At 42.4% G+C, this 9,035-nt stretch overlaps 1 pseudogene; it reads right to left on the bottom strand.

Annotated features, from left to right (window-relative positions):
* Positions 1 to 514: 514 nt before the first annotated feature.
* LOC102421383 lies at positions 515 to 9,035 on the bottom strand (annotated as a pseudogene).

Raw genomic sequence — 9,035 nt, 5'->3', positions numbered from 1 at the left:
TCACTTCCCCACTGCCACCAGCCTCAAATTCCTCCTCTAATAAGACAAAAAGGTGACACAGTGGGTGGCATTAATTATCATGTTTCAGATGTTAATTGAAACATATTAAGAGATTAAGACATTATATGCATCCAAAGTCTTTTTATTAATTAATTTTCACCATGAAATTCTTTCATAAAAATGTTTTTCTTTATCGCAGCAAAAATTATGTATTTATAAGACTATCAGAAGGAATAGGCTATTTTCAACATTATACCGTGTTTTTTTTGTTTGTTTTGTTTTTTTATGGAGCCTCCAGAGGAGAAATTTATCACCCAAGATTTCATTCCACTGAAAGGTTCATAAGAAAATTGTTGCATCTACAGAGTAGCGTAAGTTTCCCGCAGACTTTTTCTAGAGCTGGTTGCAGTCTGATCCCAGGTGTTTGAATAAAGACAATAGCATCTTACTGTTCCTTTCATACCTGTGCTCTTGGAAACAGTGTACCCATCTCCCTGGGGTAAAATGTTGCTTCTTAGGTCGACAAGAATCCAGGTTGTACAAGGGCCACTTTCCGGAATTCTTTTGTGTGGGTCTTAGGGCACTGCATCTCACACCAGCTGATGGGATCCATCTGGACACCTGATTCACGGTGGCCACCACCACCCCTTGTTCATTTTCAGCAGTGGTCAGGAGGTAGTTGTACTGTGTTTCACCTAGGGAGGTCACTTTGCCCAAGGCAATTCACCCACATGAAAACCCTTATAAATTTCAACCTTGTCTTTTTCAGTAGCTCGGATATCTTCCTTGAGGATAGTTCCTCGAAGAGAGTTCTTAAGTTGTGTGGATCCCACAGAGAGGGTGTGTACTTTGGCAAAGCATGAATGGATGCTCCAGACCTTGCAGGTGACAGTAGCCCCCACATCTGTCAGTAATTGGGACTTTGTTTTTCTCATCACAGACACAATAGGAAGCGCACATTCTTGCTGTGAGAAAAAGATGTAGCCCTGCTGGGTGCAGGTCCGGCTACCTGGGCTGCCCTCCACGTTACACGGATGTTTGCCGCGGATGCAGATCCTTACAGGTTGGCACCATGACTGCCACTGTCCCAAGCCCCTTAATTTTTAAATTATAGTTGACATACTTATATTAGGTTCAGATGTATAGCATAGTGATTTGACATTTGTATACCTATGAAGTGCTCACCACAAAAAGCTTAGTAACCATCTGTCACCATACAAAGTTATTAGGATACTAGAGGCCCAGTGCATGAAATTTGTGCATGGGGTTGGGGTGTGTGTGTGTCCCTCAGCCCAGCCTGCACCCTCTCCAATCTGGGACACCTCAAGGGATGTCCAACTGCCCGTTTAGGCCAGATCCCACTGGCAGTCAGAGATCCCTCTCACAATCCAGGACTGCTGGCTCCCAACCACTCACCTGCCTTCCTGCCTGATTGCCCCTAACTGCTTCTGCTTGCCAGCCTGATCACCCCCTAACCACTCCCCTGACAGCCTGATCGACACCTAACTGCTCCCCTGCTGACCCGATTGCCCCAACTGCCCTCCCTTGCGGTCCTGGGTCCCCCCTAACTGTCCTCCCCTGCAGGACTGGGTCCCCCACAACTGCCCTCCCCTGCCAGCCTGGTTGCCCCCAGCTGCCCTCCCCTGCAGGCCTGGTTCCCCCCAACTGACATTCCCTATTGGCCTGGTCCCCCCAAACTGCCCTCCTCTGCAGGCCTGGTTCCCCCCAACTGCCCTCCCCTGTAGGCCTGGTTCCCCCAACTGCCCTCCCCTGTAGGCCTGGTTCCCCCAACTGCCCTCCCCTGCAGGGCTGGTCCCCCCAACTGCCCTCCCCTGCCAGCCATCTTGTGTCCACATGGGGGTGGCCATCTTGTGTGTTGGAGTGATGGTCAATTTGCATATCACTTCTTTATTATATAGGATTATTGACTATATTCCCTGTGCTATATACGGCATCCCTGTGACTCATTTTTTTTTTAACTGGAAGTTTGTCCTCTCATTCCCCTTCACCTTTTCTGCCCAACCTCCCACCCTTCCCCTCTGGCAACCACTGATTTGTTCTCTGTATCCATGAGTATGTTGCGGTTTTATTTTATTTGTTTTTTAAATTCACATGTATGTGAAATCACACAGTATTTATTTTCTCTGTCTGACTTATTTCACTTAGCATAATACACATTGTCATGGCCAAAGTGACCTTCCTAGGTGATGCACAGTCCAACAACCTCCTGACCACTGCCTAAAATGAAGTAGAGGTGGTGCAATCCACAGTGAATACATATTATGCCAAGTGAAATGGTTATATACTAAGTGAAATAAATTGGACACCCAAAAGTATTTTTATTTAAAAATTTTTTAAATTTAAATTTTAAAAAATTAAATTTGACATTCAATATTACATTAGTTTCAGGTTGTACAGCATAGTGTTTAGACATTTATATAACTTATGAAGTGATCTGCCTAAGTCTAGTACCCAATTACATTGCACATAGTTATTACAATATTATTGACTATATTTCCTATGCTGAACTTTACAGCCCCATGACTGTTTTGTAACTGCCAATTTGTACTTTTTAATCTCTTCACCTTTTTCACCCAACCCACAACCTCCCCACCATATCTGAGAACAATCAGTTTGTTCTCTATTTATGAATTTGTTTTTTTTAAATATATTTTATTGATTTCCCACAGAGAGGAAGGGAGAGAGACAGAGAGCCAGAAACATCGACGAGAGAGAAACATCGATCAGCTGCCTCCTGCACATCTCCCACTGGGGATGTACCCACAACCCAGGCACATGCCCCCGACCGGAATTGAACCTGGGACCCTCTAGTCCGCAGGCTGACGCTCCATCCACTGAGACAAACCGGTTTCGGCTATGAATTTGTTTTTATTTTGTTTGTTCACTTATTTGTTTCTAAGATTCCACATATATGTGAAATCATATAGTATTTGTCTTTGTATGACTGATTTCACTTAGTATAATACCCTCTGGGTCCATCCATGTTGTCACAAAGGGTAAGATTTCATTCTTTATTATGGCCGAGTAATATTCCATTGTAGATATGGAACACATCTTCTTTATCATACCATTATTGATAGGTATGAAGTTATTGCTATTTTATCAGTCATTTCCTGATTGTTTTTATAGTTCTTTTTTGTTCCTTTCTTCTTTTCTTGCTCTCTTCTTTTGTATGTTGGTGACTCTCTATAGTGATGTGTTTGGATTCCTTTCTCTTTATTTCTTGTATATCTCTTGCAGGTTTTTGGCTTGTGGTTACTATGTGCTTCATTTATACCAAGCCATATTTATAACAGTCTATTTTAAGATGATGGTCATTTAAGTTTGAACACATTGTAAAAACCCAAGCATTTTTGACTCACCCCCTCCATGTTTAGGTTTTCGTTATAATATTTTTTACTTCGTGCGTGTGTATGAATCCCTAATTTACTATGGTAATTGCACACAATCTTACTACTTTTGCCTTTTAATCTTTGTACTAGCTTTACTGTTGGTTGATCCACTTCTTTTATTATGTGTTTGCTTTTGTCAGTGAGAATTTTTTCTTTGTTTTGTTTTTTTACTCATATTTTTTTTCTTCTTCTTAAGGAAGTTCCTTTAACATTTCTTGTAATACTGGTTTGATGATGATGCACTCCTTCAGGTTTTTCTTGTCTGGGAAACTCTTTATTGCTCCTTTGATCCTAAGTTATAGCTTTACTGGGTATAGTAATCTTGATTGTAGGTCCTGGCTTTTCATCACTTTGAATATTTTGTTCCAGTCCCTTTTAGCCTGAAAAGTTGAGAAATGAGCTGACAATCTTTTGGGAGCCTCCTTGTATGTAACTAACTACTTTTCTTTTGCTGCTTTTAAGATTCTCTCTGTCTTTAACCACTAGCATTTTAATTATGATGTGTCTTGGTGTGAGCCTATTGTTTGAGACTTTCCACACTTCTTGGACTTGTGTGTCTTTTTTCTTCACCAGTAAGGGAATTTTTCAGCCATTTCTTGAAATAGGTTTTCAATCCCTTGGTTGCTTGCTCTTCTCCTGGTACCCCTGTGAAATGAAGGTTGTAATGCTTGATATTGTCCCAGATGTCCATTAAACTATTCTCATTTTTTGTATTCTTTTTTCTTTTTGCTGTTCCTATTGGGTGTTTTATCCTAATTTGTCTGCCAAATTGCTGATTCTATCCTCTGCTTCACCCAGTCTGTTGTTGATTCCCTTTAATGTAATGTAAACTTCATTTCAGTTATTGTACTCTTCATTTCTAATTGATTCTTTGTTATGGTTTCCATGTCTCTTTTTAAAAATTTCCTATCTCTGTGTTGAAGTTCTCACTGAAATAAGCTATTATTTCCCTAAGTTCCTTGAGCATCCTTATAACTATTGTTTTTAATGCTGTGTCAGATACATTATTTACCTCCATTTTGTTTATTTCTTTTTCTGGAGTTTTGTTCTGTTTTTCCATTTGTGATATGCTCTTTTTTTCCATTTTGGATTCATTTCTGTTTGTTTCTATGTATTAGGTAGACCTACTATATTTCCTGGTCTTGGCAGAGTGGCCTCATGTTGTAGGTGTCCTCGGGGGCCCAATGGCACAGTTTTTCTGTTCACATGAGCTGGGTGCTTCAGGGGTGTCCCTTCGGTAGGTTGTGTGTGCTCTCCTGTTATAGTTGAACCTTGATTGTTGCTGGCACATCAATGGGTGAGACTGACTTTTGGGCTGACTGGCTGTGAGGACTGGCCATGACTATAGCAGACCCTACAGAGAAGGATTGGCTTTAGCCAGGCTCTGGTATCTGGCAAGGCAATCCTTTCTTTTTGTCATTTGTGGTGCTAATTGTGTGGTGCTCTGATGTGGTCTGAAACTGGCCACCAGGTGTGTTGGTTCTGTGGTCTCTTGGGAGGTAACTCAGTGCAGGCCAAGGTCAGCCACTACCTGTGTCTGGCCCAGAGCCATCTGGTAGGATCTACCAGGTTTCTGCAGCTGGTAGATGCCTGTGCTGAGCTTAGAGGTGTCTGGGAGTGGTTATGCTATCAACTGAGGCTGGCTGCCACTATTGCCAGGCTTGAGGCAAGATGTACAGGGCATGCTGAGGCCAGTCACTACTTGTTTGAAGTTTGTGTGCCTTTGATAGATTTTAGAAAAGTCCACAGTATGGACCCAGGCCAGCTGCTTGTGTGGATTAGCCTCTGAAAGGGGCTCAGGTTCGGTGTGTGACTTGACTGGGGCAGGGTCTCAGAATATCACCTGGTTGGGGCAAGAGCAGTGTTAGCCAGATTAATGGAGACTCAGATTTGGCACCTACCTGTACCTGCAGACTGTGGAGGAGCCTCAGCAAAGGAACAATGGAACCTACCAGATGGATGGAGAGAGGACTCAACAAATGAACAATGACACCTGCCAGCACTTCAGTCCCAGAGAGAGCTGTTTCTTCAGCACTTGCCCTAAAGCCAGACAATTCATTTCCTGCCACAATGTCCCTTTTTGAGCTGCTGTTCCTTCTCTGGAGCTTAAGGAAAGTGTGAGTGAATGAGTCTATGCTTGGGCCTTTCAAGAGGATTCATGAGCCCTCCATCTCACCCAGGCTGAGTCCCTGCTGATTTCCACAGCTAGCTGTTGTGGAGACTCCTGTTCCTGGCTCTGGTCCTCTGTGTTGGAGAGTCTGGTGTGGGGCTGTGTCCCCTAGCTCCTCAGGGGAAACCTCCACAGTCGAGATATCCCTCCTAATTCTTAGCTGTCACAGTGGTCATGTGACCAGCCCATTTTATTTTTCTGTCCCTACTACTAGTCTCAATGTGGTTTCTCTTTTATATCTTTAGTTACAGAAATTCTGTTCACCTAGTCTTCAAGTGGTTCTTAATAATTTAGTTGTACTTTTTTAAAAAATATGTTTTTATTGGTATTTTAGAGGGAGGATAAGGGAGAGGGATAGAGAGATAGAAATATTGATGAGAGAGGAACATTATCGATTAGCTGCTTCCTGCACACCTCCCACCAGGAATCTAGCCATCAACCTGAGCATGACTGGGAATCGACCTGTGACCTCTTGGTTCCTGCATCAAAGCTCAACTGCTGAGCCACAACTACATTCAAATTTATTGTAATGTGATTGTGGAAGGCCTGCTCTGACATTTTGACTGGAAGTCCTAAAGGGTTTTTGTTTTGTTTTTTTTTAAAGTGTTTTATCTTATTTCTAATTTCATGGACTTCAGTCACAGGACCATCCAGTAGCTGGGAATCTAATTGGATAGCAGGAGTGGCTGGAGCAGAGTCCAGAAGAGCACTCAGATCTGGTCAGGGAGCCAGCTGTGCAATGTGAGCAGGTATTCCAAGTGACCATCTTAGCATACATATGGAAAGTGGTGTCCTCAGCCTCCTCCCTACCCATATTCCTCCTTGATAAATTACCTTTAGCTTTCAACATATGGGGACACTTGATATTTCCTGAAATAATAACAGCGACCAGTAGTCATTTAGTCACCATTTCCTTCCTGGACTGGTCATTTAACATCTACTACCTCTGAGCTTTACAACTCTGCAAGGCCTAGAGAACCTCAAAGGTATGTATCACCATTTCAATTCTATTGACTCTACCACCTCACTCTCTCATGGTGTTTCTAAAGATCTGCAGTTATTCTGTCTTCCTTGTCCGGGAGAAAAGTAGTTCATCTCAGCTAAGAGATTCTTCATTTCCCTGGAAATGATTAGCCTCTTTTGCTCTCTCCAGTGAATAATTCTATTCTCTCAACATTTACTCATGAACTTCTGGAACTTTCTTGTCATCTTTTTTGCTCTCTTTCTGTGCTTAAAAAATTGGACCATTGTTTTGCAAAGCCCATTCTGAAACACAATGATCTCATTTTGTTCTACATTTCTGATTAGTACAACATGTCTAGTAGATTCTAAATTCAACTTTAAAGTTGAATATAAAATTGTATTAACTGTGGTCATTTGATACCAAATTGTATTAATTTAATTTACATTACTGTCCCCATAGCTAATATTTTTCTTGCTATAAATTTATAGCTAAAAGAATTAAAGATCTAATAAGCCAGTTCTCAAACCTCTAACCATTTAAAACTGAGAAACACACAGAGTTCTGTACAATATCCAGACTTCATTGTTCTAGTGTATATACTTTCTCTGTATGGTGTAATAGGAAAATAAAATAAAACAAAAAAATTGGACTTGAGGCATTAATCCATTACTGTTGTCTTCACAACCTCAGGCAAGTCATTTGAGATCTCTGTGTTCCCATTTTCTCATTTATAAAATGATAAGGTTGGATTATATCAAGTAATATTTCAAAAAAATTTAAAAAATTTTTTCTTTTCTTTAGCATGGTAACCTTTCCTAAGAAAAATTGTAGGTAGCAGCACAAAGCATATAACTTGAGAACAATCACACTATGCATAAGACCCTAATACTCACCCATTTAGACCCCCTCACACAACTGTTACCCACCCCCACCTGGTTTTAACTATTTATAATTCATATACAAGCAGAGCCTTGATACATATGAGCATTTACATCCATAGCACATCTTTGATAGGATATACATGTAAGTGTGTACATTTATGTGTGTTTGTATGAGTAGATAGAAGAAATCCAAATTTCCCCAAATGCCTTCAAATCCATGACTAAGAATGAGAGCAAACGTCCCTAGTTCTTCCAGTCACAAGCCTAACACAGAATGGCGGCCCCCAAGGCTTTCTTCCCCACACCCTACCCTACCTCTTCCCCCACCCCTTCCCAGCCCCCACCTCTGCACCCCCCTCCTCAGAGAGGGCCAGTAGATGGTCTTATTTATATTCGTGCAGATACTACTGTGCTTCCCCTGCTGCTTCATTTGGCTCCGTTTTCCCCTCCTGGACACCAAAATCCCTGCTGCTGGCCATCACGTCTGCTGCTCCACCAGGCCATGTTGTCTCTTGCTGGCTGATGGTCCCACACCATCACTGCTCTGCCCAGCCAGTGGGTGGTATGGCTACTCCACTGTAAACAGCCAGCGCCTCCTGGAACTAGTGCTACTGCTCATTGTCATGCCTGGGCAGCAGCATCCCCAGCACCATGAGCACTTGCCAGACCAAAGCTTTGCAGTTTGACAGAAAGAATGTCTTCTTCTATTTAGGAACAGTGTCAGTCGGGCTTTAAGATTTTAAGAATTTCAAGAAACAGCTCTTTTTATTTTTATTTACACGTATCCTCATTGCCACCTCCGCATAGGATGCAAACAAGTGGCCAGTGGGTATTGGACCAGGAGACACATCTACATGACAGAGATCACATTACTGAGAGAACTGCCCCCTCCCTAGAATGATTAAGACTTTTTACCGAGTCAAAGTCATTGTGCCTGGTTTATTTCTCCCTTAATGCTCTCCCAGGAGGCTACTCAGCCCCTGTGCAAATAAACTTCAGTTGTCTGGATGTGTCCCAGCAGGCCTGAACCCCAGCTGACCCATCCTGGGCTCATTCTGAGACTCTCTATACACTAGTGTGGATGAATCAATGCCTGGTTACAGTATAAATCAAGGGCAGCTCCCTGTCAAGGGACTCGACAACTGAAAGATTCGGATCTTCTCCCACAGGTTTTCATTTCAGGGTGGAAACTGCAAATGTGAGAGGTAGATAGGAAACAGTTAATTCTTTAGCTGAAATTGAAGTGGGGACCTTGAGAACAATCACACTATGCGCAAGAGGAGGGGGCTTCAGATCTGGGTAGGAAAAGTCTTACTTCACTCTGCAGTAATACTGCTGTGGTTTTTGGCAGCTGGTTTCAGAAATAACACAAATAAGGCCTTTGACAAAAAAGAAAGGATTCACAATTTAATGGAAGATCCAGAGCTACAAACAGGCAATGGGATAATTTCAGTAACACTGAGACCTCCTCACTAGCTCTCAGTTGCACACACCTCATACCTGCCTATCCCTCTGCAGGGACTGATGCTGCAGCTCTCTGGCTGCTTATGGCTTTTGTGAGCAGACATGATGCCCTCTGTCTTTCTCACTTCCACGGCACCCAACAT

Source organism: Myotis lucifugus, unplaced genomic scaffold (assembly GCF_000147115.1).
Source record: "Myotis lucifugus unplaced genomic scaffold, Myoluc2.0 scaffold_95, whole genome shotgun sequence".
Classification (NCBI taxonomy): Eukaryota; Metazoa; Chordata; class Mammalia; order Chiroptera; family Vespertilionidae; genus Myotis; species Myotis lucifugus.
This window is presented reverse-complemented; position numbering and strand designations above follow the sequence as displayed.